This window comes from Rutidosis leptorrhynchoides, chromosome 8, assembly GCF_046630445.1.
Source record: "Rutidosis leptorrhynchoides isolate AG116_Rl617_1_P2 chromosome 8, CSIRO_AGI_Rlap_v1, whole genome shotgun sequence".
In the NCBI taxonomy this organism is placed as follows: Eukaryota; Viridiplantae; Streptophyta; class Magnoliopsida; order Asterales; family Asteraceae; genus Rutidosis; species Rutidosis leptorrhynchoides.
In genome coordinates, this window is record NC_092340.1 from 355,366,219 (window position 1) to 355,375,038 (window position 8,820).

Consider the following 8,820-nt stretch of genomic DNA (forward strand, 5'->3'; position numbering starts at 1 on the left):
TAAACCTTGCTACAACACTTATAGGCAGTGTACCTAATCGTACAGTAGTGTAGTTTTTAGTAAGTCCGGTTCGTTCCACAGGGAATCTTTTAATCAAAGCTTAATGCTATATTAGTTTTAAATTATAAAAATACAAATATATAAATAAGTAATATTATTATTATAAAAGGGGGGGGTTTTTACCGTTTAATAACTGGTTTGTCGATTTTAAAACTTTAGTCGCAGTTAAAACCTAATGTAAATAAATAAAAGACTTAATTTAAAGCGTAAAATAAATAACGATAATGAAATTGCAATAAATAAAAGTGCGATAAAATAAACTTGCGATAATTAAAAAATACGATAATTAAAAGTGCAATTCAATACAATGACAATAAATAAAAGTGCGATAATTAGAAGTGCAATTAAATATAAAATAAAGGAAATTAAATATGAAATAAAAGAATTATGCTTATTTAAACTTCCGTAATCATGATGTTTGACGTGTTGATTTTAGTTTTATGCCCATGGGTTAATTGTTCTTTGTCCTGGATTATTTAATATGTCCATACGGATTTGTCCATAATAGACAATCAGTCATAAATATAAAGAGCGAAAGCCTTCGTCAAATTATTCTTATTCCCGAAGTCAAATATTCCAACTAATTGGGGATTCAAATTGTAACAAGGTTTTAATACTTTGTTTAATGAATACACCAGGTTATCGACTGCGTGTAAACCAAGGTTTTACTACTTTGTTAACAATTACACCAATTACCCTTGAATGTAATTCACCCCTATTTCAACAAGTCTATTAACTATTAATCCAGTTCCGTGTCCGGTAAAATGAATAATTATTGGTATTTATAGATATCCCGCCCACCGTACCCAGTCAAGCGTATGTGGTTATATATAAATACGTCAAATTATAAGTTTGTATATTAAATTAACAAGGTATTGTTTAGTTAATATAAAACCCATTAATAGCCCATAGTCTAATTTCCACAAGTGTCGTTCTTTTATCCAAACCCCAATTATGGTACAAAGCCCAATTACCCAATTTTAGTAATTAGCCCAACATCATGATTACTTCGATTTAAATAAGCATAATAATAACTTAGCTACGAGACATTAATGAAAATAATATAAACATAACTTACAATGATTAAAAATAGCGTAGCGTTACACGGACAGAATTTCGACTTACACCCTTACAACATTCGCTAACATACCCTTATTATTAGAAATTAAAATTAAAATTAAAATATAAATATAAATATTTACGTATACATATATAGAGAGAGATTGATTATGGATATTAAAAACGATCAAACTGCGTTGCCTTTTATAGGGATTTGAGTTCAGGGAATCTCCGTGACTCGCGGCCCTTTCCTTCTTCAAACTCCGAGAGTCGCGGAGTTTGTTTTTACAGCTCACCAAACCTTGGCTCCTAGCTTGTCGACGGATTATATAAATAAATATAATATATAAATAATTTTAGTAATTATTTAAATATTATATTATATTTATGTGCATAGTTGACTTGTAATTTTTAGTCCGTTGCGTCGAGCGTTGAGAGTTGCCTCTGGTCCCGGTTCCGGATTTTCGAACGTCCTTGCGTACAATTTAATATCTTGTACTTTGCGTTTTGAATCTTGTACTCTTGTAATTTTGAGACGTTTCTTATCAATAATTGGAACCTCTTTGATTGTATTTTTTACTTTTGAGCTTTTTGGTCGTTTGCGTCTTCAATTCGTCGAATCTGTCTTTTGTCTTCACCTTTTATTATTTAAACGAATATCACTTATAAATAGAACAATTGCAACTAAAAGCCTGTCTTTCTTGAGGAATAATGCTATGAAATATATGTTTGTTTTTAGCATTATCAGTATTCTACTTACATAGAATATCTATATATATAGAGCAAAAAATTTCGTAGATTATGGAGGAATTTACGGGATATGTCAGGCAAAGTTTACAGTAACAGATACGCTAAGATATGAATTAGCAGATACGCTAAGATATGAATTTTGTCTATTATTCATACAATCAATGCAATAAGATGTGTCTAGACTAAGAATGATAAGCAGGTAATTTCCTAAGGATGATAAGCAGATGATTTCCGACTATAAATGATAAGCAAAACTTTTGACATGCAGACACGGTCGAAGTCCAGACTCACTAATGCATCCTAACAAATACCGGTCAGACACACTAATGCAATTTCTGGTTCGCTAAGACCTCTGCTCTGATACCAACTGAAACAACCCGTTCATATCACTATAAATGCAGTACATTATTCATTGGTCCCATAGCGAGGTATTTGACCTCTATATGATATGTTTTAGAAAATATTGCATTCGTTTCATAAAAAGCACACCATTATTTTACATAATACATGTTTTAAACAAGTGGGCGATTATTTAAGAAATAATCCCCATAATACATCGGTTTCCAAATACTACAAACGTGACATAAAAGTCGAATATAATACATGACAAAGGTTTTATTGAATGCAACACTTTATTTAAACAAAAACATGAGACTCCATGCACAGTTTGCTCAGATAATGCAACAGCGGAAGACTTTCTTAAGGATCTGAGAATAAACATGCTTAAACAGTCAACACAAAGGTTGGTGAGATATATAGGTTTAGCATCGATATAAATATAGACCACAAGATTTCATAGTTATAAATATATGTACACTCGCAAGTGTATAAAAGTATTCTATAAGTTGTTGAGCGCTTCGGTAACCATACTTAACCATTAATGTGGCATATTCCATTTATTATGAAATCTCCCTACACTGTACCAAGTGTAGTAAAAACGAAGTACTATGCAACCGTTTATGATACAAGAGCGACTAGCCCGGTTGGGGTTGTCAAACCCGATAGATCTATCAATAGGATTCGCGCTTACATGTTCTTACAACATGTAAATGTTAGTTACCAAGCTATTAGGGAAGATATGCAAGGTGGTACAACTCAACGTAGAATATATTTTAAGTACTTGTGTCCATGGCGTAAAACTTAAAATGCATGTATTCTCATCCCAAATTATTTGTAGAGTTTAAAATTGGGACTATATACTCATGGTAGTAAAAGTATATTAATAATAAGTTTTCAACTTATTAAAAATATGGCCGTCGTCCTTGGATTCACGAACCTATAACAATAATAATGATTCAGATAATAATACGACATATGAAAAAAAATAAGTTCATATAATACTTATATAATAATTTTTAACATTTTATGTTAGTAGTCCAAAATAGTTCGAAAAGTCCAACAGTCCATTAATCCGTATATATATATATAATCTTAGAATTACCCCACGGCGTATTGTGTACGTATTGTCTTGCATCAATCCAGAGATGTATTGTATACGTATTGTCTTAGAATTAACTAAGACGTATTGTGTACGTATTGTGTTAGGATTTATCAAAACGTATTGTGCACGTATTGTCATGGAACGTACCAAGATTATTATATATATACAATCTCGGAATTAACCAAGATTATAATATTTTGTTATACTAATGATAACATGTCCAAATATATATAGGATATAGGAAAAGTTAGCAAGGATATGGTTAATTTAATTTTTATAATATAAATTTCGTCCATACAACGTTAATTTTAGCAGATTTTATTTTGCTCGCCAAATATTCATTACAACTCCGTTTAAAGTGAATCAAATTGCTATGGATTCCTTAAGAAGTAAATTTTACAAAACCAATTTGAAAAGTTCATCCCAAGTATTAATTTTTAGAGCTTTACCCTCTTTTTGTGTCAGTGGACAGATTTGGAAAAATTCCGGCATCCACCCAATATATGATTTTTGATAAAATACTTCCACTTTGTCTAAAATCATGAAAATAATACTGGAAATCCTATTTACATATATTAACATATTTTCAAAGTCTTAGCCTCGAACTCAAAGTCTAAGATAGGTTTTTAATTCCCAACCCAAAACAGCCCGCTTTTTACCGAATAGAGATTAAGCGATATATGTTAAGTTTCAAGGTGTTCTTCATATGTACAAGTTATAAGTTCTTATATTAAATTAATATAACATCATAATACATATAATAAAGTGTTATTAGAGTTAAGCTAGAAAGATTAGATTAGTTTTTCAAACAAGTTTAGAATCAACTAAACTATGTTCTAGTTTATAAACTCTTTTATAGATAGCTATAAATATATGAATTGAACAAAAGTTTAGGCAATGTTAATACCTTGATTTTGAAGCTTGAACTTGCTAGAAATAGATGAAGAACAAATAAAGGGATACTAGAACTAGAGAGAGTATGTGTGTGTAAATAAACTTGAAGTAAAAATTAGAAAATGGAATGGTAAATATTTGATCACATATGGTGTCTTTATATACTAGTTGTAAATTGTCATTTTGTGAAAAATATCTAGTATAAGTTAAAAACCATTATGTCATGCATGACATAATAAGATTGATGATGTCATGCATGACATAATACATCAATCATGCAAATTACTATTGGTATATACGAATAGTAAATACTTTATGTTGTCATTTTTTTGACTAATATCTAGTATAAGTTAAATTGATGATGTCATGCATGACATAATACTCCACTAATACATTATAAAGTGTATTTCATACTTTTAAGGATGTATTTATTCTCATAATACATTGTATGTAAATACACTTTAACATAAGTTAATTACGTCATTTAAATAGTAACATATATATTGTTTGAAAATTCTTTAAATTAGTAGTATGAAAATATATATATAATACTTTGTTAGTATACTTAAATGAGATATTTAATTATCATATTTTCAAGTTATATATATATAAATCCATATATATACACAATAATTAAACAATTAAATAATTGAATCAAGTTATAACGTTCGTGAATCGTCGGAATAAAAGGGTGACCAAAAGCTTATGTAAAACTCTTTCCGGAGGTTCAAGATTTATTAAAATTCATTGCTTATCAAGTCAGAATTATATAAAGATTAAGTTTAAATTTGGTCGGAAATTTCCGGGTCATCACAACCATATAGATACAACGATACTCTTGTTCCTGATGGAATCGATCACAAACCATTAATGTTGAACCAGGCAAAACGTATCGTATTCGTTTCAACAATGTTGGATCAACGACTAGTTTGAACTTTAGGATTCAAAACCATAACTTGCTTTTAGCTGAAACATAGGGATCATATACTGTGCAACAAAATTATACTAGTTTGGATATACACGTTGGACAAACCTACTCATTTTTAATCACCATGGATCAGAATGCAAGTAGTGATTACTACATTATTGCTAGTGCGAGATTCGTAAATGAATCGATTTGGCAACGAGTTACAGGCATTGGCATCTTACATTACTCGAATTCCAAAGGGAAGGCATCGGGTCCACTTCCTGATCCTCCTCAGGGTCAGTATGATAATACTTACTCGATGAACCAAGCAAGGTCAATCAGGTGGAACGTATCAGCTAGTGGGGCCCGTCCAAACCCATAAGGTTTGTTCAAATACGGTTCTATAAATGTGACTGATGTGTACATACTGAAGAACAAACCATCAGTAACAATTAATGGTAAACAAAGGGCGACATTAAGTGGGATCTCGTTTGTGAATCCGTCGAAACCAATTAAGCTTGCCGACTGGTTTAAAGTTAAGAATGCATATAAACTTAATAAACCCTAGCGGACCCAAGCCCATAATCGGGTTGGGCCACTAACGTATCATCTAACAATCGAAATGTAAGCTATATTTTTTTTAGAACAGCTACATTATATTAACAAACAAACTTACCTAGCGAGAAGCTAGGCCAAGAACAAAGTTTACAACAGCCTTATGAGCCACTCGTTCCAATTTACATTCGACTTTCCTCTACTATACAACTAATTAAAAGCAAATAAAATAATCGAATAAAAAATGTCACCCTTCTTCATCTCTTGGGATTGGAACAAAGCATTATTTCTAAACCACCAAATATGCCACACCAACGATGCGATGATAACATAAAGTCTTGTCTTTTTCTTGTACGTGTCGCGCCAATCTTCAAACAAAGCTATCCACTCGCTCCAACTTGTAAATATCGGCATATCAACGGCAGCCCATATCTTGACTCTACGCCATAAGTCTACCGCCAATGTGCAGCTGAACAAAATATGATATAACGATTTGATACTGCAATTACACGAAAGGCAGCCCATGTGATCAAGCTCAATACCCCTATGTGAAAGATTAATCCGAGTAGGAAGTTTGTCATGTGCGACCCTCCACAAAAAATATTAATCTTCCTTGGCAATTCTTTTAACCAAAACGTATAAATGCTTGTTCTGGGCAGTAACTTACTATCCAGTTTTTGTCTCATAAGGCTTAAAGAATACCCTACTTCGTTCGACAACTTCCATGACCAAGCATCGATGCAACCTAAAAATTCAATAGTACCTAGTACGAGACCAGATTTTGCAGTAAGTATTCGTTTCTAGGTCCAATCTGGGACCTTTTCCATGACCAGCGCCAAGTACCAGCATAGAACCTTTCGGCTAAAGTGCAATTTTCGGATGAATCTAAATGATAAAGACGAGTATATTTATTTTGACGACCCGAAAATTTCCGACCAAATTTAAACTTAAATCTTTTTATGATCTCGACATGATAAGCAAAGTCTGTTAGGTTGAGTCTCAAAAATTTTGAACTGTTTCATATATTCATTTAACCTCGACCAGTTTCAACGATTCAAAAACAATTAATTGTAAATAGATATGTGTGTGTGTGTGTGTGTGTCTATATATATATATATATATATATATATATATATATATATATATATATATATATATATATATATATATATATATATATATATATATATATATATATATATATATATATATATATATATATAAATGGTAATTGGAAATATAATTTGAAATATTATATGTTATTGTTATTAAGATTAATTATGTAAAATAAAATAAAAATAGGATATTATAATAATTATTATTTAAAACATATCTATATATAAATAAAGTATATTAAAAATAAATATTAAGGGATTGTAGTACTCGTTTGATATTCCGATTAATATTAAGCAAGTTAAATTCAACTCATATGATTTTAAAAAAAACGGTGATCCGAAAATGAGTTATATAAGTTATAGGCTTATTAAAAATATATTTAGGAGCTAATTGTTAAATTTGAAGACTTTTCATATTTTACCTAGAATCGAGCGCGGACAGTGATGTAATTTTTATTTAATAGTTAATGACCAAATTTTATACCATAACGACTAAAATAAATAAATATAATTACTACAAAAATTTGGGAACTTTTCGAATAGTTTTGTCCACCACTAATTACCAACATAGTACGATACATTAAGCCCATGAAAACTGTCGGTAGAATAGGAGATAGATATTTTTTTTCCTGTGCATGTTCTCTGATTGCTAATGATATTATATTGTATTATTAACTAATCATTCATATTGTTTTGTTATATGTATATACATATATGTATATATGTATATATATATGTATATATATATGTATATATATATGTATATATATATGTATATGTATATGTATATATACGTATATATATGTATATGTATATATATATACGTATATATATATGTATATATATATACATATATATATACATATATATATATATATACATATGTATATATATATACATATACATAAGTATATATATATATATATATATATATATATATGTATGTATATATATATATATATATATATATATATATATATATATATATATATATATATATATATATATATATATATTACCTATACATGAATGATATAAGCACACACCACAATAACACTTCTTGTTTTCTGTCACACCAAATCCAGCTCAAAAGTAGCACCTTTTGATCATTTTGTTTTCCTTCCTTGACTATCACTAAACCTTCCACTACACAACCAGTACACGTTTTAAGTATTGTTGACATTACAATTACTAATAATGTTACTTTATCCTATTATTATATTATATGGATATATTATATATACATCTACATAACCGAACCCATATATCTAACCATGTATATATCTATGTTTCGTTCCAAATGACAATCACCACCGCCACTATCTTCAAACTTTAAACACCAACAACAACCACCTGCTTCATCTTACACCACCGGACCTTTTATTTTCGCGTAAACCCAATGAACACCACCATCACAGCCTGCATACTCCACCTCCACCGCTGCCATACACCACCAAAACAGTCCGATAAATAACTCGTTACTACTCCCCGTTACTACTGCTGTTGCTACACTTCTATTCCTTTATAGATTGAGCAAACCATTTTCTTCCTTTTTAAAACCCATTCAACAACAAATCAACAAGACCAACTGTTATTCATTCTATTATTTGGTCAAGCCAATCAATTGTTACAGCTACTTATTTCTAATCCGTTCAGCTCAAAACCCTAATCAACTTTCGAAGATCCAACACATGTTTCTATTCGATCAACCATCGAACCCAATTAATTTTTTTTGTTTCACTCGAACCAAAGCTTCATCATAAAAGCTGCTGCAACCATTGTTCTTGTTCCTGTTGACCTGCAAAACAAATCAAAAACTAGTAAAACCGCTGCTATTACTTCCTCCTTCTGATTCGCTGTTATACTCGATAAACACTAAAACCCACTAACCAACAACGTTTATATTTCTGTTTTGAATGAAGAATCACCCAATAACATCACTATACAACTACTTCTGTACGAGTGCTAATTGATACTACTGTTTGACGGGATTAATGATGACTAACAATGGCTTACGTGATGATGAAAAGTGATGTATA

At 30.3% G+C, this 8,820-nt stretch overlaps 1 pseudogene; it reads left to right on the forward strand.

The window, feature by feature from the left end:
- Nucleotides 1-5,679, forward strand: part of LOC139864640 (monocopper oxidase-like protein SKU5) — a 28,393-nt pseudogene extending 22,714 nt beyond the window's left edge.
- Nucleotides 5,680-8,820: the final 3,141 nt, after the last annotated feature.